A 25,090-nucleotide genomic window follows, 5' to 3' on the forward strand; every position below is an offset into this window, starting at 1 on the left:
CACACAGTACGTTAACTTAGCCCACCACTAACGTCCTGCTGGAAGGTGGAGCATTAACTCTGCCTCTTGGAGCAACGTGAGCCTACGATTTCAGAGTTTTCTGAGGGTTTGAGACAGTAGTTCGAAGATGCCTCATGTTCAACAAGAGCTAGGAATCTTCTCTTGAAAATCATGCCACTTGAATACATTGCATTTGAGGCACCCTAAAGCTAAATAGACTATAAAAGGGTTGACCTCTTTCAAATCAAAGGGAACTTTCTATGCATCTTGATGAAGGGGAGTAAGGGTAAGGCTGTAAAATACAGATTACCATGGGGAGGTCTTCTAGCTACTTCTAAATGATTCAGCTTGGATAGTAAAAGCAATGTAGCTGAACTTGCACAGAGTTCAGGTAGGGATAATTACTCTTGATAGGTATATTTGCTTGAATGGAGCTCTTTCTCTACTTGTGTTAAACCTTAACTGGGTGTAATTGGGTTTCTTTATGGCTTTATGCCATGTGAGTGTAAACAAGGGGGGGATGTTAACTAGGAGATAAGATGCATTTTGGGGAAGGGGACACAGACTGGGGGAGAGGTACAATGCTTGAAATAGAATCCTTGGCAGGTATGAATTTTTTATAGCTTCTTTTTTCTTTAATTGAATAATGCGATATAAATTAGATAGTAATCTCACTAAAGATTTTGCAATTTGTTTTTGGCAGCTTTTCCTTTATTCCTACATACACGTACATGGCCTTGATCAATGTGGCTGTGATCTGTGGTTGAGAACTGTGTACCTTCTCGCAGTCCAAACCAGAGTAATTTGATTAGGTCGTCAGCTGGTCTAAATTGCTGATACTTCACTTGGAGTCAGCGGAGTTGCACCAGATCGTGCCAGCTGGGAATGTGACCCTCGTTTTTACTCAGTCACATTTCTAACCCTTGCTACACTCTTAAATTCCTGAGCTGAAGCCAGCCATTGCGATAGCTGCAGGGAAGGATTTTCAGCAGCATCCAGCCTTGGCCTAATGCTGTTCCCTCCGCAGTCAGGGGATGTTTATTGGGTTGCTGCAGCCAGCCCAGTCAAACGGGTTGGATTCAATTAGGCTGCTGCTGTAGCACTGAGGATCTAGTCCTCCTCTGAAGTATATCAGTTTCAGCCTGCCGAAACCAGCAGGGTTGGGATGGTTTACAGCTGCCTGAGGATCAGGCCTTGTGTCTGCATGTTGTATTAACAAAACGCGGCTGTGAAATGATAAAAAAAAAAAAAAAGACACCGCCTTTGCTGTGGGAGTGCGTTTTCTTCCCCAGCTGGAAATGGCAGGGTCTGGTTTGGCTTTTGGGGTGGCTCTTGAGAAGCAAGCACCACTGCTCCAAAGGCATAAAGCATTGCCTGCTGGCTGGTTTCCTGATGGCCTGGTGGGAGTCCGCGCGGCCTTGCCAGGTGCCATCAGAGCTCCTGGGCTGCTCTGCGCAAACACGGCAGCCGAGGGGCACTTGGTTCGCTACTAAGGAGCATTTCAGCCCTGCTGCAGGTGGTCAGCTGCCCACTGTTGCTTTGTGTTTGTACAAGGGAAAACTGCAGGTTGCCTGTTAGGCTGAGATACCTGACTCTCAAACCAGATGTTGCACTCTAGGCATGCAGTTACTGGTTCTTCTTTTTCTTTCCTTTTTTTTTTTTTTTTTTTTTTCTTTTTTCTTTTCATTTGCTAGGGGATATTTGGGATTTGGGTATGTTAGTGCCAGTCACTCAATCAGGAAGGAGGAAGAAGGCATGCCCTTCTGGTAGGCTCTCACTAGGGCATTTGCTGCAGGACTGCCAATTCCAGCAGGGATTTTGAAGAGGAAATCATTATCCAAGCACATCTTCCTCAAATCTGCCTCCTACTGTTGCATGTGAGAGCATCTGAAGGTAGCTGCCAGAGCAGCTGAGGTTCCAAGTGCAGCGCTCCCCACTGGGCTCTTCCTCTGGAGCAAGGCTGAGCCCCTGCTAGGAATTAAGTCAGGAGGTAAGGTGCGTATGTCGACTGCCTTGCCTCTGCTCTTTCAGCTGGCCAAATGGAAATGATTCCCCCACTGGTGTGTGCAGAACCCTTGTCCTCCCTCCTACCTGAAGCATTCTGTGGCTTTTACCTCTTCCCCGCCACGCTCTTATCTTCTGCTGCTTGGAGAGCTGGAGGTGCTGGTGCAGCGTTGCCTTTGGCTCAGCAGCCGGGAGATCTGTGTCTGAAAGGGGGTGGCAACATGCCAGCCCCCGTCATGCCTCTTGCGGTGTGAAATCAGAGTGGGTAAATTCCAGCTACTTCAGTGGAAAATGGGAGTGGTTCCTCTGCTGCCAGGGAGGGCCGCTGCTGCCTTAAAAGCACCACCAGCCTCCAAATAATTAGTGGAAAATTTGGTGCACAGCTATGTATAACACACGCTCATTCCTCTGATACACGTGAATTTGTGTGTGTAACGGGGAATCCCAGCATGCTTGTCTGTTAATAAACCCCGAACTGCTCAGCTTCGCGAGCTGAATCTGTAATGTTTGTACTAATTCAGACTTAGCTAATTCCAGAGTTTCATGTTGTCTATTTTGTTATTATTATCCAGTGCTTCAGACTGGGCACTAATAGCTGATGAAAGCTTTACAACTGCTGAAGCCTTACCCTGGTTTTTAAATTGTTCAATTCTGTGTGAAGTGGGGCAATACGAGAAACCAGGTTAAGCCCTGAGACAAGGGATGCATTAAAGATGCTTTTTTTCTCTGGCCTGGGGTTGGATGTTGAAGCAAGCTGCATCTGGTGTACTGCTTTAGCAATTCTTTGCCTGAAGTGCTGTGTTCCTCACTCCATCAGTTTGGTTCATTTTAGCTTACAACACACACAGCCTTCTGCCACCGAATCCATGGCACATCTGCTGCAGGAGAAGCGTGCTTGGTTCTGCGCCTTGGCCTGATTCCAGGAGGGTGAAGTAGACCTAGAGGAGAGCCTGGAGTCTCCTCTGGCAAAGAGGAGACTGAAGAGCTGTAATAAACAGTGTGAAAAAGGAAAACTGAACAGACAACAACCACTTGATGTTTCTTCTAGGATGTGACTTAAGGAGCATCACATGAAACCAGCAGATCTGAATCGACACAGGGCATCCTTCCTCGTGCAGCGCACTGCAGAGCTGTGGCTCACCTTGCCACGAAACGTAAATGGTGAATTCTCGTGTGGCTCAAAAAGCAATTGGATGAATCCAAGGAAGAGATGTCCATTGGGGGCTATTAAATACAAAAGTTTTCATCACCAGGCCACAGCCTGGGGACATGGCTAATATGTTGCAGCAAAAGGGGCTTTGGGGACTGCTCCAATCATTTTGGCTAACTTCATCAGGTATCTGTCAGACCACTGAGAAAGGCTTCCAGTGCCAACCTACATACTGTATCAGCAAGCCACTGCTTCTGCTCCCTTTGCTGCCTGCATAAAGGTCACACATAATGATGAAAAATAAATAAATAAGCTAAGAAAACCCCTCTGCCTCCCTCTCAGGTCATTCAGGTTTGAAATAAATCTCTCATCTTTCTATTTCTGAACCCACAGATGACTTAAGCCAAATTGCATTTGGAGCCGTTATCCTCACACTTCTGTTTTATTTATGCTGTCGTGTCTTGTGCTAACACTTTGTGAAATATTTATTTGCTTCTGGTCTCCCACAGCTTAGCTGTGGATTCATGAGGCTCTCGTGTTATGTCTCAATTCTGTGCAGCTGCATTCTGTCAAGAAAGGAGAAAATGAAGACTCGGCTCTGTGTTTTACGTTACAGCAATATACTGCACATCACCATAGCTAATGTCATTCAACAGGTGGAGGTTTGGTTTGCCTGTCAGGTACGTGGCTTGCAAAAGAGCAATGAAATACACACACGGTGGCCAAGCCTTATTGTCTGGTGAACAGCTCTTTTGTATTTGCTTCCCAAGCTGGTCCTTGTGCTTGCCCTACAGGTTGTGGGTAAGTACCACAAAAGAATTTGGGAGGGTATAGACATATCCTAAAAAACACCAGTGCAGGATTTAGTGCTTCCAGGGATGAGTTGATTATAAATTTCAGATTCTGTCTTTAAAAAAAAAAATAAAATAAAAATAAAAGAAAAAAGAAAAAAATAAAATTAAAATTAAAAAAAGAAAAAAGAAAAAAAAAAAGCTGTAAATACCTTTATCTTCTGTTCAGGGCTGAAAGAGTGTGGACAGAGTCGAACCAGTAAGCATCTGAAATGGCTTCCCTAGGCACAGGGCCAGCTTCCCATACCTCGGCCTGGAGGGGAAATGAGCAGCAGCAGCACTCTACCACATCTCTGCTCTGCTGTGGTAGGAAGGAGATGTGTGTGCTGGGCTTGTCTCCTCTTCCCACCCTTTGTCAGAACCACCAGTGTCTTGGTTTAAAGTCCTACAAGATCAACTGCGTTTGCAGTGTTGGGCTTGAGATATTGGCTGACCAAAGGTACTGAGGTGCAGCTCTGACATTGGGCCAAGCCAGTAAATTCTGCTAGAGAGGAACTGTTCTCATCTCCAGGTCCCAGCTCAAATCCAGACCAGCAGTGGCTGGTTGTCATTTGAGCTAAATTGGTGTTTAGTGATCAGTGTATATTGCGCAAATGATTCTCAGACTGGCTATGGATGGACATGTGTAGTCTGAGAACCACAGACAGGGCTGAGCCCCTTATCTGAGCAGAGTCACCAAGGAGTTAGCTGGCACTGACTGTAAGCTGCCTGCATCTTTAGAAACTGTGTAAATTAGAAAAAATAATAAATATAAATGCCTGGACGTAGCACACAACGTTGGAGATCTTACTGCTGCAGACTTAAGGCTGGCAATCTGATGCCATCGCTAGAAAACCTTTCAGAGTCTAAACCCAGTTTTAGATAAATACATTTTTATATATGAACACATGTATGTGGGAAAAGAGCTGCTAAGCTGCTGTTGCCACTTCTTGCTGAATTATACCAACAAGCTCCTTCTGGTGTTAGCTTTAAGTGACATTTACTGTGTAAATGACACTGACATTCAAGATGAGATGTTGGCTTTTGCAGCGGCTTGCTAATTCCTTGTAGGATATCCCAGGAGGAGATCTTGCAGCAAAGAGCTGCTGCTTTTGCAACAGGTGCTGCTCTGGCCTCCCGTGCTGTTTGCTGTTAGGGGGGAGAGCAAGCAGGCACAGCCTTCTTCTCACTTCAGGGCTCTTTGCTTCCGTTCGTGTCTGTAGGAAACCTGGGGACCATTGACTTGATCGCTGGGTTTCCACAGTCTGCAGCAATGGATTCTGCTTGTGTGTGCAGCAACAAGGCCAGCACGTGCTGGCTCTGTTTGTTAACTGCTTTGTACTCAAGATGGAGTGAAGTTCAATTGATTGTCTTTAAAGGATTGATCACTTGAGAGATGGGATAAGGGAATGGCATTACCAAAAATTGCTGCACACTGATTGCCCACTGATCCGTTAAAGGATTAAACATTTGTATTAGGTGATGTGTAGCTTTGCCAGAAGAAATTGTTTGTTTGTTTATTCTTTAGCCAGACGAGAAACATTAATAGCTGTGAGCAGAGTTTTTTTTGAAGGACAAATTGGAGTCACATGCATAATTCACGCCAAATTTTGGGGAGATCTGGCTGCCGAGCTGCTCTTTATGTATTTCAGAAATCTCTCCTTAGTCTGTATAATCTGTCCATAACCCCTTTTTAATTAGCTTGTCTTTCTGGAAGAAGAGACCAAGAAATCATGTTCAAAGATTATTGCTCTATCTAGCAGCTGCTAGAATAGACCAGTTAATGCTGCAAAGTCTCTTTCCAGGCCCCAGCAGCATGTCTGGTCTGCGTCCCCCAACTAATTTGGCTGGGGGACCTAAACTTTCCCCAAACTGTTGTTCAAAGCCATTTCTAGCCAGTGATGCTCTGTGCTATAGCACCAGCTGGTCATTTATCCAGATAGCCTAGCTCTGAATTTCTTGGCAGAGCGAAATATTTGAAAGGGAAAGAAATGAGAGGCTGGGGGTGCTACAGAAAACGAATGCCAAGAGCATCTGTGTGCCAAGCGGGAGATAATGGTGCTGCCCTCACTGTCCTCAGCACTCCATCTGCAGTTTGTACCACAGCCATGCTCCTGCTGCTTGGGATCAAGAAGGAAATGTCAATCTCGCAGGCAGTATTTGAAGACAGCCTAAAGTTGTGGAGAGAAAATCAAAGTCTATTTAATGGGAAGCTGAGCTTCTCCAATGGAATCCAGGGTGTGGATGAGAAGCAGTTTTGAGGCTGCTTAGATTATTTTTGCATCTATAATAATAAATTCAACTTGGTGTTGGTAAAATCAAGTGAACGTTGGAGGCGGGAGCCTGAGGGCTTCAACACTTGAGGGAGAATGGGTGGCGTTGGCATGAGGAAACAATTCCCTAAAGCAGGTGGGGGAAAGCAGTCCCAGGGGCTGGGGGAGGCTGAGGAAAAAGGGGGACTGGGGAGCTGGTGGCTGGGAAAAATACTGGACTGAGTAGTGGCTGTGTATGGAGCTGAATAGCTCCCTTTTAACATCCCTCCTGTCTTAGATGAGGGGAGAGGAGAGAAAAGAAGGACCAATCTTGGGGGTGGAGGAAGAGGTTAAGCAGTACTGCTTAAGCAGTAATTTTGTCCTGGCTACTGCCATTACTGCAGCACTGATCTGCTGACATAGGAGCTGTTATGACGACCCCATTTACTGCACCGCAGATGACTGAGAGCCAAGCAGTTGGGTTTTTGCTCGAGCTAATTTAGAGCTAGTGTGGGTGGGTGTGCTACGGCCTCCTGGGCTTTTCTCACACCTGGGGAGCCATGTGCGAAATCTGCCTGCAAGTTATTCCAACTTGCAAAGATGCACTCAGATTTTATAACACTTCTTCTCAGGGTTTGAATGCTGAAGGTCTGAGGTCCATCTCCCTACTTGCCAGCCAAGATATTACGGTCAGTCTATATAAAGTCAGATTCTGTGGTGACAAACCCTTTGAGCAAGGGTCTCTAGGAGCTGCTGGGGTGTTTGGTGTAGTTGCTGACTGTGGTAGGGCCCTGGGGAGCCGGGTCAGATTTGCACCCCAAGTGTTCAGAGGGCATTTTGACATCCTGAAGTGTTAGGCGCAGCAAAACTATAGCTATAGGTCACAAAAGAGTTGTTACTTTTAATATTTTCCTACCATAAAAATAGCGAAGAGGAGACTGGGCACTGTCAGTCACCACCCCAATGGTTGAACAGGCTACTGTCAGGCTGCTCGGGGGGGAAATAAACTCCCCTCTATCCTTGCTCTCAGCAAGTCCTTTAAAACATCACCACATCCTAAGCACATGAGCTAGGAAAAACAGCTGCCTTCCCTACTCCTTCTCTGTCTGATGAGGTTAATAATAACTTTGAATGCATATGTACAGCATTAGCTTTCATGGTAACATGCATAATTCAAATCCCCCAAAGAACAGTAGAGCTTTGAGGAAGCAAACTTCCTTAATGTACTGGGCAAGGATCCAGCTTTTACCAGCTGTTGAGGGTTGATGTACAATTTTTGGTTAAGTGAATAATTTATCATGGATATTATCTGTAGTGTATCACATCCCGACAGTTTGTAGGCCTGTGCATATGGCTCTTGAGATGCCACAACACTGCCATATGCTTCATGGCCCATTACCACTTCAAACTCCCTTAAGATGTTTTTCCCCTATGTTAAGCATGTTAGAAGTACAGTGGGACCACTGCCTCGATGCAAATGCTGGATGGATGCTTTTTTCTATACTAAAAAAAAAAAATAAAAAAAAAATAAAAAGGAGAAAAAAAGACTTGCTATTCAGAATGTCCCCAGCCTTATTTGCCTGTGAAATACACTGCCTGGTCCTCCATGATGCAGACGTGCATTATAAATCCCGCAGCACACCTGCCCTGCTCTCATCCCCAGCTACCACTTGTAACGTGTTCGTGTTTTGTGGTGACAAACCTACTTACTGTAGCTACAGCTTACTGTCTGTATAAATCAAGGCCACTTTAATCAGGCAGTGAGGCTGCTCTGCTGCCTGCGTTCACAGCACCAAAGCAGAATGGGAACTCCCTGACAGCTTCTGCGAGAGGTATGTGATTCTGTGTCCCAAATTCCTTCTGCAGATGTCCCGTTTCTCAGGGAGGAATACAGTGCTTGGAGCTGTCGTTAAGACTTCTGGCAGTCACAAATTGGAGCTCAGCAGGTCAGCCCCATCTCGTCCACCTGTGGCTGCGGCACTGGTTTGCAGTGCTTCAGCTTGGAGGGAAGGATGGGGGAGATGTGAGCGGCTCCACGCTGGCCTGGGTCTGTGCGAGCTGACACTGCTGTGACTGGTGGAGGAAGGCTCAGAACAGAGGGAATGTGCTGCCTTAGGAAACTGTGATGTCCTGGCGAGCCAAGATCTTTGGACCCTCTTAGTTAAGGTGTTAAGTATTCAGATGCACTTTTTTTTTTTTTTTTTTTGTAATTAAAAAAGCATTTTTTTTTACTGTGTTCTTGTTGTGGAGAGAAGGAATGCTGAAGCTGAAGAACTCAGTTCGTGTAGCAGCTACAGTGCAAGAGAGGCAGAAAACATCTGGGTGGTTGCTCAAGTTGATTGCTTATAGAGGAAGCAACTTCACATAATAAAGACTCAGTCAAGACAGAACACAAGCAGCTGCTTAGCTGTGATTATAGCTGTGTGTCCATCGTAAGGACCAGTGAAGGTTTTTCAGCTAAAGAATGTGCTACTTATAAGTTCAGTGCCCTTGTGTCCTGAAGAAATACCTTTCTTCAGCTGCATCTTGAACTTCTTTGTGGTGTTACTGGTCAGCGGTCACCAGGCCGATGGCTGTAGCTTTGCAATAACTCAAACAATCCCTGCAGGAGTACGCTTCTTGACTTTGACAATGCCTCAGGAGAGAAAGTGCTTCTAAGAATGGGAGCCATCACTGATGCTGGATAAATTATTTCCAATTCAATGTTACACGCATTTTTCCTTCAGAAAGAAAATACTGGCTTTCAAACAGATTGTTTTTAAGATACATTTATTGCTCTCCAGTTCTTTCCTTGTGTAAAGATTGTGTGCGGCTTTCTCTTCTGAGTGCTGCAGTCATGTTGCTCTGGTTGCCTGACATGCTATTTTTTTTCCTGTTTCCTTCTTGGATTAGAATTTTTATACTTTCACACTTTTTTTTTTTCTTTCTCCTTAGTGTGAATATTGATCTTTAAAGCATTGCTTTGTCATGCTTAAACATTGGAGATCTTATGGGTATTGTGCTCCAGTCACCCCAAATCCATCATGTTTGCACTGACCATCACATCTGCTGACCTGCTGAGAACAGACACCCCTGAGTCCTGCTGGCAATGGGAATTGTCCTCTTTCCACACCTGTGGTGAGGGGAAGGCAGCATCTTGCTCATGTTGATTATTTCTCTCCCTTCAAAATGATGCAGGGAGAGATGTGGAGGGTTGTGGTCAGCTAACTCCTGCTAGGGTACAGAAAGGCAACGGGTCCAGAGGAACTGACCCCAACTGGAGGAGCTGGCAGACATCTCTGCTGGGAGATAGGACTGGTTCTGAAGGCACAGCCCCCTCCCTAAAAGAACCAGTTGTGGATAATTTGCAAGGTGAGGAGCTGGGTTAGCGCTGCTAGGGTTGAAATCTGTGCTTGGTCATGAAATCTGAGGGCTGGTCATGTCCAAGCTGCTGCTTGGACCAGGACAAGGCTGTGCCTGTGGAGCAGTGACCTTTCCTGGCTGGGATCAGCTCGGCGAGTGCACTGCTCCATGGCAAAATGTGGTGCTAGCGAGGGAATGTGCAGCCAGTGCATTGATTAATCAACTTCCAAAGGGATCTGCTCAAGCATCCCATTAACCTCATGGCTAAACATGCAAGTGTCTGTGTGTACACTCATTAAGTGGCTGTCCATAGCCCTGGAGCTGGAATAGTGCCTTCTGGACATCTAAGTTTTTATGTCCTTGTGGTCTAGATTCATTTACTCTGCTGCTTTATGCCTCTCAGTTCCACCCATCATACTTTTGTCTTCTCCCAGGTAAATATATATATGTTTTCCTTTTTCATAATTTGTCATAGTCCTTCTACATTGAGCTCCATATGTTGAACCTTTACCTAGTGCCTGCATTTAACAGAGAGGTTTGGAAGTATCTATTCTGTAAAAGGATTTTGTAATAGGGTCAGTGGTGTGATCCATCTCCACCAGTTTCCTTAAATAAGACCTCCAGAAACATCATCTCATTTTACACCTCTAGCTTTGGCGAATGGAAGATAAACACTCCACCCCTCCAAAAAAAGTCACACGGGAAGGTATTGCTTTCTTCTGGTATTTCTGGAGGGATTAAACAATGCTAAGGATAGGATCAATATTTAAACAAGCAGTCCTTGAAGCCAGGGCTCCTTTTAAAATGATCACACACTGAGCTGAATTATGAGCAGACCAGTTCCCATTTTGTACAGGGAGAATTTAGCATGTCTTCTCCCATAAGCATTATGCTCAATATATTCTTTTGGAACCATCATATCAAATTAAGATGTAAAATGACAGCAAGGCTTTCATTCTTTGTGGCAACTGGCATAACAGCTAGAGGAGGAAAAAAAACAATTGCTTCCACTGAAAGTCCAAGAATGACATCTAGTGGCTTCAGGTGAGACTCTGGTGAGTATCTTTTAAAGCAATCCATCAGGATTTTTGTTTGCTCTTGTGCCACGTTATGCCAGGTATCCAAGATCTAAATTTGAATTGCTCTCACTCAGCCATTAAAAATATATATATAAATAAATAAAAAAGCAAAAACAAAACAAAACAAAACCCACAACAACAACAACAACAACAAACATGCAAGTTCAATGCTTGTTCTTGAGGTTTTCTCTGCTGCTCGTTTCAGTGATCACAGCTTCATTTCAGTAAATCTCATGTAAGCTTAGACACACTTTTTGCACTGTGGCTAAATGAATGCCATCTGTACCATAAAGCTAAACAAACAGTTGTGTTTTCTTTAGTTTCTTTAAATCCAAAAGAAAGCAAAGACAAAAAACATAGATTTTTTTTTTTTTTTTTTTTCCAGCACAGATAGATCTGATAAGACTAGAAAAAGTAAGAGACGGAAGAGCCCATACACAGTGGGATGAGTGTATAGGCACCTGTTTGGCATGTTCTGGTTGCCTTCAAACTCAACAAGGTGAAACTTTACCTAAAGTTATTTTAAAGGTAATATTTTTTAACTGTATACAGGGTAATGACAAGAGCAATTTTGCAGGACACAGATGTGGAGCAGTGTATTCAGTGCATCTTTGTGGTTGAGGACAGTCAATAACTTGGCAGTAAGCAGCTGTAGCATTTAAAAGGAGGGTTTGTAAAAGCAGATCAAGATGTTTGAGAGTGCTCTGATGTTCTCTACATACAGTGGAGACTGATAAACTCTCTGAGGACAATGACTTGCCTCTGATGTTCGTGCATCTTAAAAGCCCATAGGATCAGATGAAGGTAGTATAATATATTCATCATAGCAAGCTTGATGATGATCCTGATACGGCACAGCTAATCTTGGCTGTTTAATTTGTTACACACATCTGTGTTGGAATTAAGACTCCCCTTACGCTGCTGAACTAGCAAATATAGCTCTGTCTTCTGCTGGGAATGAAGAATTTGAAGGCTTGTTAGCAATTGGTTGCACTTCCCCTTTTTTTGGGGGGAGGGAACAGACACCTGCTTTAAACATGGAGCGTGTATGTGGCTGTAATACCATCTGATGATATAAATAGTTCCTGGTATAAATGCTCAAGCTTCCTTTATTAAGGGAGAGTTTAAATTGATAAAAGTGGTGTCCTTTTATCTTTTTACCCAGCAGGCAGCAAATGAGGTGGGTTAATATCTTTGGAGTAGGAACTGTTACAAAGGGAAATTTTGATCGGGGTATAAATCTGAAAGGAAAGGACTGATAGAAAAATGATTGGGAATGTGGAGGGGGGGAGAACAACACACAAAAAAAGCACACCAGGTAGACATCTTGGCAGCAGAGACTCAGCTTTTAAATAGGAGCTTGGTGCAGAATATCAGAGACTAATAAGTGCTTTAACTTCCAAAGGACACTCACAGTCCTAGCACCATCCTCATTCAGACTCCAAAGGCTGCCCAGAGGGATTGCAAAAGGACAAATAAATAAATAAATAAATAATCTACCCAAAATTCCCCAAACACACCCAAAACAACAAAAACCTGCAAATTCATTTCTTTGCTCTTGCAGCCCTCACCCAAAACAAGGGAGGCAACCACACTACTCAGTGTCCTTTGGAAGGACAGTCTGAAGCTTAGGGGCACAAAGGCACCGCCTCGTGACAATGTTGGCTTTGGAATTGAGAAGCAAATTGAAGGAAGGCAGGAGAGTTGAGCTGGAGGAATTCAAGTTGGAGAACAGCTGATGAACTTAGTGATGAACATCCAGAAATAAATTTGGATGCGGATCTAAGCACTGCAACCCAGGATTAGCTGACTTGGTTGCAGCACTTCGAGGCTTGACAGCTTTTGCTGCTTTCTCCCCAGAGAGAGAACGGGGAATTTAAGAATGGATTAATGTCACCATTTAGAAAAGTTTCTTTGAGGTTTTGTTAGGAAGTTTTATTTTGAAGAGAGCAGTAGTGTTAACTTGGGATCTCTAATTTTTGTGTAGTGGACAAGCTTCAAATAACTGCATGCTTCCAGGTATGAGTGTTTTATTTATTTATTTATTTCCAGCCCGAACTCTTCACTTTTTGCTGAGCAGAGGCTTTTCAGTGGTTGCCGGACAGAAACACAAGCCTCTAGCAGGGGAGGTTATGTTGGGGTGGGGGCAGCTCTGTCCCTGGCAGCCCGGCCACCTGGGACTGGAGCCCAAGGAGCAGTGGGGACCCCCGAGGGAACTGAGCTTGGTTTCTCAGGGGTCTGGTGCCGAATGAGAGGAGGGTTTCCTTTCGTCCCAACCCAAACCAGAGGCTTGGGGCTGTGGGGAGCTGCTCCAGCCTCTAGGTGGCAGGGCTGCCCTACAGACGAGGGCTGGGCTTTGGGCGCCTGCACCCGCAGGGGGGCGAGCGGGCTCCGCCAGCGGTGTCTGCTGCAGCTTCTGGCCTTAGTTTTATTTTCCCTCTGGAATGAGAAGTAATTTTCAGAGCATATGTTAAACAGAAGGGTCCTTGTTTTCAGTTTATTCATTCTGGGTTTCATCTGGGGTGTTATGCTTGCAGCGCTTCTGAAAAGTGGTGGGGATAGGGAAGCTGTGGCACCAGCACTGAGGATATGTATTTTGGGTGCCTTCGTTGACTTTAATTACACCAGGTGTCTGAGTCATGAAAACTTGTTTGGAATTAATACTCATTTCAAAGCTAAAAACCATACCTGGTCCACTGGAGAGCGGCTCTGTGTTGGCAGGACGCTGCTCTAGGCGAAGGGCCACCTCTTCCCTGGGCTGCCCCTTGGAGCTCAGTGGTGAGGCCGTGGTTTCTGCAGGACACCTTCCAGAGCGGTTGTTCTCAAAAAGTGAATATGGAAACCTTGTTTCCCAGCCTTCACAGACATTTAGCTTGAACTCTAGTCTTTGTAAACCTCTGGGTTCCCTGTAGATTTCAAATGAAAATGAGTAATTCTCTACACAACTGTCCAGTATAGCAACAGAGCTCAGTTAATTTCCATGGGAGGAAGATTTGCATCCCAAGACTCATGCTCTTCTGAAAGCTCCCAAGCAAACGGAGCTTTCCTGAAGCCTGAGCTGTTGGGCCTACAACCATAACTCTTTCTATTTTGAGTTTCCTTATCATTCCCCGGTGAACAGCATCAAAATCGTTTGGATTTCTAAAACATTTGTGTGGAAATCTACAGTACTTTTTATATCTTATAAAAAGAGTCCTCTTTGCTCATGCAGAATCAAGGATACGCTCACTTTCCCAGTGGAAAACAAGTAGTTTGTAACCTATTTGTTTAACCTAATTGGTGTTAGGGATGAAACAAAGCCCCACAAGAGCTAAACCCCAGAGGACTATGGTAGGGTAACCTAGATGGAGTCTGGACCCCAGGATAAGGCTGCCATGGGGTGTGGCTTTGGGTTTTGGAATACCCTGCTTCAGTTCCCTGTTCCTCAGCAAAGGTTCCACTGTCCCAGAAACATCAGCAAACGCTGCTGTGTTTGTGCTTACACAAGGTGAAACCCAGTTTCCCTGGCAAAGCTCTGTAAGCAGGCTGAGGAGTTCAACCATGCTGCATGAAATCCACTTAAAAGCTACTGTGGCCAAACTGAGTTGAATGCAAATTGCAGGGAACTGTTCTCAGACATGTTTGCTCAGCTCTTTGTGCTTTGTATCACAGCATGCTTCTACTATATAAAGGCAGATTGCTTTTGCTACATAGCTCTTTCTTCATGGTGGTTGAGAGCCCTCCATTGTCTCCTTCTGGTGGGCAAGTACCAGCATCACTGCAGTTTGTTATTGCAGCTAAACAAGGGGTTGGTTTTTCCTATTGGACTACTTGATAACTATCCATGGGAATAGTCTTCTAAACACTCCCAGTACTTTGTGACAAAATGTCTAATGCCAAATTTTCCCTCCTGAACATAAGTGTGGTTCAAGTCAGGATGCCTCAACTGTTACAGAAGTAATACTCCAGAAAAATATTCCTGCTCATCTTGAGAAGAGTACAGTGCTTTTGGGTGCTTTAATGCTACTTACAGATAGCATAAGCACCAGCAAGTTGTAAGAGGGCTGGAAATACCCTATATACAAATGAAATCCAGGACTTGACATTGCAGAGATACCTCTGCAGAAATCTGGCAAGGTTTACTCAAGATATATATATATATTTAATTATTAGTATGGATTAGAAAGAGTGCTGAGTTTCACAATTTTTTATTTTCCTCTATATACTCACAACTAGTCTAGATAACATGCTGATTAACATGGAATGATGAAAAGCAAGCTCGAGCAGAACAGTGCTTCCAGGGTATCCACTGAAAGGACTTCCCTTCAGCATCAGCCAGATGGACGGAGTGGATGGCACAACTCAGACTCGTAAACAAACTCAGCTCCATCTGGCTTAGAGATGAATTTCATTCCCAGCAATGTAATTCTCGCATCAACTTCCCTCTACATAATCCATCTTTCCCTCACATGTGCACACAGTCTTTCTGTCATTGACTTGTAAATAGAAAGGCTTGCTGTGAAGCTAGAAAGCACCGTGCTTTCCTGCTCTTCCCGATCGTCCTTTCCCTGCCTTCCTGCAAGTTAAGGCAAAGTTTTGTGCTCGAACAGAGCATTTCCCACTTCCCAGAAGGGTGTGCAAGGGGAGAAGAAGTGGCTAAGTCAAACTCCTTGCACTTTAAAGCATTTTGCTTTGCAGATTTTTTTATTACCTTTTTTGCAGTTCACAGTAGCCTGACTTTGGAAATCTTATTTAAGATGTTGTTTTTTTCTTTTATCCATCATTTAATGTTCTGCTACAGGAAGATTAACTTGAGCTGAGCAAAAGCTGGTTTTGCAGGGTGTGCTGGACATTTTGCTGCTCTTGGTACTAGATGGGAAAGCACTGCAAACGTGGCTTTCTATCCAGTATGTCTCTGCTTCTTACAAGGGCTGATGTATGAAGCTGCGAACTGGCAGCAGACAGAGTTATACCCTTTCCTTTAGGTGATTTAGAGCTGCTGCATCTATCCCATGTGTCTGATGGAGACATTTTGTGCAAAAAGAGACCTGAGAGAGCCAAGGTAGCTTGGTAGGCCCTTGTGGGAGCGTTCCTGACCCAGTGGGAGTGTCCCCTGTGCCCTCCCTTCCCTGGCAGTGATCAGTCCATCTCTGTGCCTGCACGTTTCCCCTAGCCCCCCCTGCTCTTTGGCTGCCCTCTCTTGCAGTTCTCTTCCTGCAAGCTGCCAGTGTAGGGACTTGTGCAAGAGTTTGGAAAACCATCTCCACCATGATTAGTCAAGTCAGTTTAAACATAAGAATAAAAATCACGTTGATGTTGAAGTCCAAGTTAAAAAGTATTTGCTTAAACAGACATAAGTAGGGTGGGCAGTGCGAAGGAGCCTGGGGGTAGATTGTGCACAATTAACTTTTCCAGCCAGTACAGCCATCACCCCAATGGGGTGCCTAAACCTCAAAAGACAGAAAAGCCATCCTTACTTCAGTACATCTGGTCCTAGCTGTGTTGGTTTCCTCCTTCAGGGCTTGTACTTAACTATCTTATTTCATGTAGCCTCTTTCTACCTTGTTGTTCTCATGCCTTGTTCTTTTTTTTTTTTTTTTTGTCTTTCCCTCCAGCAATAAGTATTTACCCCCCATTTGGCTGAGAGCACAGTCTGGGCATGCTGGAACTCATGTCAAACTTCTGAAGTGCCACTGGTAAAGCAGCTCTGGCATTATGACAGAATGACTCGCATCTGTCTGTGGCTATGTGGTCTTTTAATTATCCTGGCTAACATATTCCTTGGGAGTGACTTGTTCTGCCTGCAGCAAGGTTAAAAATTATTGGTATCTTCTCTTTAAACAGCAGATTCCAAAAAGGAGAAAGCAACACAAATGTGCTGTTATGACCTTAGCTTCTCAGCTCACATCCTGGATACATTAAATAATGCCCTGGTCTAACTCAGTGTGCATTTAATGAAATGCCATGTAAATTATTTAAGATTGATTTTAATTAAAGCCAGACCTCTGACAAGGCAAAAGTCAGATATATTGTGTTAGCTAGATGGAAGCTACTTGCAGATTCATTGCTGTCTCTTTGTGCTATACCTGTTTGTGTAATTCAGCCCTTCTGCATCCTCTTGGGAGAATGAAACAGTGTAGAATTCATGCTTAATTTGTTCCTAAGCCTTGTTGTGTTCTTTCTGAAGTCAACAGGAGCTCTGTCCCTGGTTTCAGTAGGCTGGTGCTTGTGGCTGCCTTCCCTGCAACGCCTGCTGTTTGCTGGTGGGAGAGGCCTTGCCTGTTGCTACCCCTCTGCCATTCCTGCTCCATATACTTTTTACTGTTGGTTTGCTTCCCTTGATGCATTCCTTTATTTCCCTAATAATGCTTCTATGTTCTCTACCTCTATTTCAGGACAGAGATTCTCAATTTTTGCAAGAGCCAACAGGTCTACTTCTTTCAGCGTGAGTGGGAATACTTGGGGGAAAAATGCTGTCTCATTACATCCGTATTTGTAGAAGAATTGACTCTGGATTTGTTTCTCTCCTTACATGTCAACACCCATGTCCCCACCAGAAAATAATTTAGGAGCCTTGTTCCCAGACAGTTCACTCTGTCAAACTTGATGCAAAGATTGGTGTTAGTTACCGGCAAATCAGGGCTTTGGTGTTAGAATCAGGAACAGCTCTGGACATTTATCCTCTTGGCAGTGCTTTGCTCCTGAGTGGATGCAGTGATGGCTTCAAGTTGGCAGAAGTAAAAGATCCCACGTTGCCTGCACCGGCATCTCCTGCAGGGCTCCATGCTGTAGGGACTTGTGTGTAGCCTTCAGCCCTCTGTGAAGTTTCCAAGCAGCTACAGGAAGAGGACTGGGGCCGTGCCTGTTGATTCCCTGATTCACTGCATGGAGAAACCAGCATCTCACCCCACTGCTGATGCTTGCTGCATCCACTGTCTTCTTTTTAAATATTGCAGGGAAATTTCTTCTTACAGTGACCTGACAGAATCAGTCACTGTGTTTGGAGGAGTAATATATATATTTATATAAAATAGAGAACAGCATTTCAGTTCAAAGCTTAACATAAATAATACATCAGGTTTCCTGGCTAAGCTGTGGCTTACCATCATGCTGAGGCACAAATGTAAGGGGGGGACCCCATTATACAGAGCTCAGCAGGCTTCCATCTTGTTACTTATACATAAACTGAGGGCAGCGTGCCCCTCTGCTCGCATTATGAGGTGATTAGCATGTTGTTTAACATCAATTATGCATGTTCCATGTTTACAGACATGTTAAATTATGCAAGCTGTAGTCTTTAGACTTTTTATTTAATTTGTTAAAAGAAAAAAAAAAAAAGACAAAGCAAAAGTTCAAAAGTTTCAATTGATGGTCTTGTCTCCCTTCTCTATCCGCACCCTCTTTTTGCTTTCTGGGCCACGTAAGTAAATGAGGTGCTTCCCAGCCTGTCCCCACGTTTCCCTGCCTCTCAGGGATGTGTGGCTGATGGCACCCCAGGGGGCTGGTCGTAGCTGCAGAGCAGGCGTATGGAAAACCTGTCTCTTTGCAGAGTAAAGGCTCTGTGGCTGCTCTTGCGTACTTTTTCTTACAGCAGTGGTTGGCCAAAAGAAATCAGTGAGTGTGGGTGGAAGCAGAAATGCTTCCCGCACACCACTTGCCTTGAGTACCAGACCCAAAGCAGCTTCCGTGCTCTCTGGGCAGGTGAATGCAGCATTCCCAGCACTTGAACTTAAACAGGGCCTCGAGCACCATGCCGTATTTAACGACCTAGTTAGTCCCTGTACTGGAGGAGGCCTTTTTACAAGTACTCTTGTCCAAAAGTGCCAAAATGTCCTGTGTTCAATGACACTTCAACCTTGTGCACAGGCCTGCTGAAGTGGGGTCAGGAACCTGACCCACCCAGCCTCAGAGGCCAGGGACTCAAATTTTGAGCTGCTGTGCATGTTTCCCTCAGGAATAAAGTACATTTGCTGGTGTTTCTGAACAGTATTTCATCCCCAGGGAAGGGAACGGTTGCTTCCAAAAAAAAAATTTGCTGGCTTTGAAATTCACAGAAGGAATATTTGTTTGTTTCTTTCATCTGTCTACTTCAACCGATTCTCTGTTAATGCTTACAAAGATGGGTTTGGGAAGCCATGGGTGAGGGGAAATGCTGTGTCTGGAAGAATCCGTCCTACGTGGCTTCACATGGTCATAAAGCAAAAAATACTGCCCAAGTTTAAGACCTGTAGTAAAAATCACAAGCTTCAGCTATGCTGTGCTGTAAGAAAAGAGCAGGAAGGCATGCTGAGGGTTGTAGGTCCCGGCAATAACAGCAGCTTAGTGAGGTGAAATTCCCAGGTGAGGACCTAAGAAAAGAAACACACCCTCAGTTATGAAAAATCAACAAAGGGGAGGGGGGGAGAGACACAAAATCTGGTGATGTGTTTTAACCCTTAGTATGCAAGCATCTGGGATGCAGTGCCTGCACCCTGCTCTGTGCTGCTGGGGTGATTGTGCACAGTGCTTCCCTGGAAGAAGAGCCTTGTGTGTTTTCTCCTTAAACCCTAGCCAAAGCGGTGAGAGGTGCAATGCTGTCAAGACAGAATGTGTCAGGTTACAGCCGATAACGATGCCTGCTGGGACCAGCACATATCTGGCTGCTGCTCTCTTCAGCTAACCTCCGTACACAGAGCCATCCCAGGGACGTGAAATAAGCTGTGCTTTTGCATCCTGTGCTCACAGCAATAGGAAAGCAACCCTTGAAACTACATCTTTCTCCTGAGGCTTTATGCAACTGCTGAGCCGATGTCCACATCTGGACAGCAGGACATGCTAGGGCTGGTTGGAAGCCTGACAGCCAGGCACAGGGGCATGTTGATATGAGGCTCTTTGCTGATGTTACAGATATTAACAAACAACATTTTTGAAGGGGTAGGAGGGTCCATTTTATTCAGTATCAAACCCAGTTAGGGTGACTTTTATTAAATAGTGTAAGATGCATCTCACCCGGGTACTAATATTAAGCAGGAGGGCTGGGCAGTGCAATGAGATTGCTCACTCAGCATGATTTTGATATTGTATTTCATTGGCAAACAGATAAAGAGGAATGTGGTGCTAATAGTCCATTTCACTATCAGCATAAAAATCCGAAATAATGGCCAAAAATGCTAACTTAATGCACACAAAGAGCTCATAATCCCAAAACAACGTGTGACACCAGAGAGAGACGTTATATTGCAGACTATGATTTGGTGAGAGGAAGACGCGATGTCCAACATAATTTATCATGGTCACAGATATTAAATGTGCAGCAGGATCAGCAGTGAAGCAGATTCAGAATCTCATTTTACAGCATTGTCACGGCAGCTCCTGACAGGCTGCGTGTACATGCTGTGCAGTCAGCAAACATACACCTGTCTGGGTAATAGCTATGGAGGGAGATGCACGTACAGCACGTGTACACACATCTCACATAAACAGATGGGGAGGCTCATAAAGTAAGTTTATGGAAAGGAGAGATTAAGCTGGAGAGGCAACAAAATGCTCCGGGAACTTAAATGTGAAATATACGTTGGCAATGGGACAGTGCTTAGAAAGAACAGAAAAATCAATTATTGTTTAGCTGCAGTAGAGGATATGGATCATTTTGCAAGAGCTCTTAGAAAATATCTCAAGAATAGTAACATCAAAGGACCTCAGAGAAGCTGGTTATTCCGTGAATTACAGTTCCCACTGACATATCAGCACCTGCCATACTGTGCGGAGACTAACTCCGTGGAACCAATTGGGGATGGATTTGAATACATCAGAAGTTATTTTATCAAGTTAATAGTGAAACATCTCTCAGGATCAAAGATCCAGGATCTTGAAAATTGTACTGTATTTCCCATATCTTGCAGGTGTTTTTAAATATGAAATATTTTTTTGATGGAAAAAGTCTTATATTGTAATGAAAGCTGTGACATCTGCTGTGACATCTCTAAGACTTAAGGCAATTACTGGTAACTTTGGTGGACAGAGCAGCATTTTCAGTTTTGCTCCTTATATTTATTTTAAAAAGAAACTGAGAGCTCAAAGGGTTTGGGGGCACAAAACTATACCTATAACTACCAGCTAAATGGGTCATGTTCCTTAATATCTCTTTTGTAGAGATTCTTTATCCTTGAATGTGTGTATGGTAAATTGAGCCCTTTTGGTTTTTGATTTGAAGGTACGTGCTGTGGTGATGTTTTGTGAGCTTTGTCAGGCATGTAAGAACAGCGATGCATCATTCAAGAGAGAATTTGCAAGATTGCTATCGTATAGATAAACCATATAACAAAACTGCTAGCTTTGCTTTGCCCCTACTTAATTAAGTGTAAAATGCACTTTATGCTGCTGATCAGTCCTATTTAACCTTTTCTATATATCATACGCTGCTTCAAATTAGGAGCAGTATAATAGACTAGCAGGAAGTTCTAAGGCTAAGGATGAGCAGAGATGCCTCTGGGGACTCATCTCTACAATTTTCTTTTGTCTTTGGCTCTGAAGTTTAAGTGCTGCTGCTTTCTAAGGTCTCATAAATGGGATTCAGGCAGTTTTAAAGAGAAGCTATTTCTGCTTCCAGCTCACAAGAAAATCTGCCTCCGCGAGTCCAGAGAAGGGCGACGAAGCTGGTGAGGGGCCTGGAGAACAAGTCCTACGAGGAGCAGCTGAGGGAGCTGGGCTTGTTCAGCCTGGAGAAGAGGAGGCTCAGGGGCGACCTTATTGCTCTCTACAGGTACCTTAAAGGAGGCTGTAGAGAGGTGGGGGTTGGCCTGTTCTCCCACGTGCCTGGTGACAGGACGAGGGGGAATGGGCTAAAGTTGAACCAGGGGAGTTTTAGGTTGGATGTTAGGAAGAACTTCTTTACTGAAAGGGTTGTTAGGCACTGGAACAGGCTGCCCAGGGAGGTGGTGGAGTCACCATCCCTGAAGGTCTTTAAAAGATGTTCAGATGTAGAGCTTAGGGATATGGTTTAGTGGGGACTGTTAGTGTTAGGTCAGAGGTTGGACTCGATGATCTTGGTATCTCTTCCAACCTAGAAATTCTGTGATTCTGTGATCATTTGTGTGTTATTTGCAATGTTGGTGCATCCTGACTGGAGCTGAGAAAGAGGCAGCTGTTTTCTGAGCCTGTGTGTGTTTTCTGCACAACATTCAGAGGCTCGCAGAAGACAGCTCCCTGTTTTGTTTTTATTCAGTTTATGTCATCTTAGAGTCCCTGTTGTCACACCAGTGGGACATGAAAGCAGCTTCTCATGCAGATAGGCTTCAGGAAAAGTAGATGTATTCCTCTGTCCAGCCCTTGAGCATTGAGCACTGAGCATCACGTTTGTCAGATACACCAGTAAACAATCAAGATTAGGGTCTTCTTTAATGAAATGAACCCCAGAACAGAGATGATTTCTTTGTGAAAAAGCATATATAAATTTAAGTGATACTACAAAACTAAGCAGTAGGCTAGGTCCTAACTGCTCTTGATAAAAACACAGGAGAGTTGATCTACAAATACAGCATTGCCAGGTTTCTCCTCAGAGAGCAAAATGTATCATCAAGTTCCTATTTTAGAGCTTTCTTCCATTTCCCCTGTTCTTTTTCTAGGTAATTGCCATCTGTAGCATACAGCAGTGTACTTTGCCTCCCAGTGGATTCTCCTTAGGCAAGGCAAACTTTAAGCGTCTTATTTTTGAGTCACATACACTGTGGTCTTGCTCCCTGCTGTAAAATGGCTCCTAGCTCAGCTTTGCGTGTCAGTGTTTTCTTGCTATTCTCAGATGTCCTTGGGATCTGCTGCTGACTCCTACAGACAGCGTAAAGGGGAAAACAATGCCTTTCCTGTGGAGTCTATTTTGTCCTTTTTGTTTGTGCTGCTGACACTCTTCTTTTATTCTCAAGATCTGCCTTGAATTTTGTGTGGGCACTTCATAAGTATGTGTGAAACGCGGCTGTTGTGATCCGATCAGACCTGCTCAGGTTTTGTTCCACACCAGTAACCGAACCCCTCGCCAAGGGAGCTGCATGTGTCACTGTGACAGGCCGGTTTTATACTGATGTAAAAACAGTTGAATTATGCTAGAATAGACCACATTAGTGCTCTAGTGAATCTGACCTTTGTGGTTTGGTAGCCCGAGGAAACAACAACTGAACGCATATAGGTATCTTGGCAGTCATCTCAATTTTCCATTCCCTTTTTTCTTTGGGATAGGGAGGGGGAATCTGAGGCTATTTGAAAAATGAAGCCTATATAAGAAACAAACAAACCGCCTGCTTTGGTATTAGACTCATCAATCTTGGTCAGGCATTATTGCCAGAGGAGAACTGGGCTGGAAAAAGTATGCATGTCAGTATTCAATCATTACCTCCATTAGGTACTGGTTGGCATTGAGACACATTAAATACAGGAGTGTGAGTAGTAGCTGCTCTGGCTTTCTGCATGTGGAACACCTGATATAGTGATAGCAGGTTGAAAATGCTCTCAGCAGCTCATTTATTTATGTGTATGTGGAAAGAGGGGTTGGCAGCTGGGCAGAATTTAACACTGTAAAGAAGAAATCTGGTCATGTGCCAGATCTCTTGGCACAATCAACAACTCTTAAAGGACTCAGCTCAGGAAGACAGGAGTGGAGCTAGGGTCAGTTGAAGCTTTTGCAAAGTAACGTGGATATATATATGTGTGTGTGTTTATGTATAAATGTGTATTTGGGGCAGAAAATAGTGATAAATCCCACTGCCCAGTTTAGAAGCTTGTAGAAGGAAGTCAATGTTTATTGAAAATGCTCCTCTGGAATTACACCTGCAGATCTGAGTTTTAAAGGAATGGTTCCATGGGCACGGCTAAGGATGAGCTTAGTGTAAATAAGAAAAGAGAAAAAAACATAATATCAATGGGCTTTTTAAAATTTTTGCCTTGAAACTTGCAGAGCGGTAGGAATGAACACTGTTAGCAGCCAGTGTTAAATGATGGTAAGGAACAGCATGCATGGGCCAGCAGTAACAGAAGAAAGTCTTCAAGCTATATCGCGTGTAGCCAGGGTTTGACTTGCTTTCACATCAAAGAAGCAAATTTTGTGGTACGACTGCTCCAAACAAATGGTGTTCTGGCATCTGCATTATAGCTGTCTTAGCATTACATACGCAGATGTAGGAGCCTACAATTGCCAGCAGCAGAATTGCCTCCCTTCAAGGGGATATAGATAAGGTGACCTGCTTTCTCCTCAGCGTGTTGCACTGCTTAAAAAGTACCAGCATTACCTTAAAAATCCTTCCGTGGTTTCCTTGATGCTGTAGTTGTGGGTCACGGGGATCTTTGGCTAGAGCCAAGCAGAAGGCTGAGCATGGCTGTTCCTCATTGTAGAGGATGTTGCTGGATTTTAGTTGAAGGATTTAGATGGATTTTAGTTAAGTCTTTCTTAATTTGTTTTCATATCCTATTGTACATTAAGATTCCTTTGCCAGGACCTGAAATGTATATATACCAGCTGGTAACATTGATACCTAATGACACCCTCTTCGTCCCGCTGTTCCCACTGACCAGCTGGAGCATTAGCTCCTCCATTAATCATGCATCCTATTAATGCAGCTCTTCACCTAAAAGCATGTTTCATCAGCAAAAGTCTTTTCTTTAACAATGCAGTTTTCCCTCTTCAGTATGGTTTATGGTGTAGCTTTTATTTTTTGTCTCCTTACTTCCAACTTTATAATGATGAAACTGTGCTATCACACATGGAACCGGTTTACTTTGACAAAGTGGAAGTTTGGAAGCACTTCTGAAGACTGAACTGGGTACAATTTCATTTCAAACAAGTGCTTTTTGTCTCAGTTTCCTGACAGCTGGATGCCAGGGATGCCTGATCCTAACCTGGGTGTTAGGAGCATATTTCCCCACTGAAAATCCATCAGGGGACACCATGTGTGCTCACATTTGTTCGTCAGAGCCCTCAAGTCTGGCCGTTAGCAGTGACACAGCCACATATGTTGTGAGCATGACTGGATGAGCTCAGGGATGCTGCTATTTCATTCTCATCTTTGCCTTAAGGACTCACACAAAACTAGGTACAATGTTTGTAAAACATCTTGAGAAATCAGGCTAGAAAGTTCTGTGGCACACTTTACCTCCGTCTCTTGTTATTTTTATTTTGTAAAATACCTTTCTGCAATAAATGCAGCTCTCAGCTACTCCCTCCTCATTGCACCCTCCAGGGAAGTCCTGCACCCAGGTGCTCTGAATGATGTACCCTGCTTGGCAGTCTCTGGCTTTCAGAGAGGAGGCATCGGATCAGGCTCTTTAACATCAATCAAAGGATATTTGGATATCGAATAAACAACTCTTATCTTAACTCAGCCCCCTGGCCCCATTTGGAAGCAGCAGTCAGAAAGTACCAAGTCTGAGCTTCTAAGCTGCTTGGTCCTCTGGGAACCCATCTCATATTTACTTCCAGTTCTGTTTCAGGAT

General features: G+C 44.2%; 1 protein-coding gene and 1 long non-coding RNA gene across 14 annotated transcripts in view; both read left to right on the top strand.

Annotated features, from left to right (window-relative positions):
* Positions 1-25,090, top strand: part of GALNT9 (polypeptide N-acetylgalactosaminyltransferase 9) — a 428,403-nt gene that overhangs the window by 148,149 nt on the left and 255,164 nt on the right. The window contains exon 1 of one of the 9 annotated variants that reach the window (XM_068653700.1): positions 12,477-12,676. The exons of the other annotated variants lie outside the window; for them this stretch is intronic. The gene's annotated coding sequence lies outside the window, so the exon portion shown is untranslated. Of the gene's footprint in view, positions 1-12,476; positions 12,677-25,090 lie in introns of those variants that run through there. 9 annotated transcript variants of the gene reach the window in all.
* Positions 21,268-25,090, top strand: part of LOC137841129 (uncharacterized) — a 357,202-nt gene continuing 353,379 nt past the window's right edge. For all 5 annotated transcript variants that reach the window (XR_011088456.1, XR_011088457.1, XR_011088462.1 and 2 more), the window contains exon 1: positions 21,268-21,377. This is a non-coding gene — a long non-coding RNA (uncharacterized lncRNA). The remainder of the gene's footprint in view (positions 21,378-25,090) is intronic.

Source organism: Anas acuta, chromosome 17 (genome assembly GCF_963932015.1).
Source record: "Anas acuta chromosome 17, bAnaAcu1.1, whole genome shotgun sequence".
Lineage (NCBI taxonomy): Eukaryota > Metazoa > Chordata > Aves > Anseriformes > Anatidae > Anas > Anas acuta.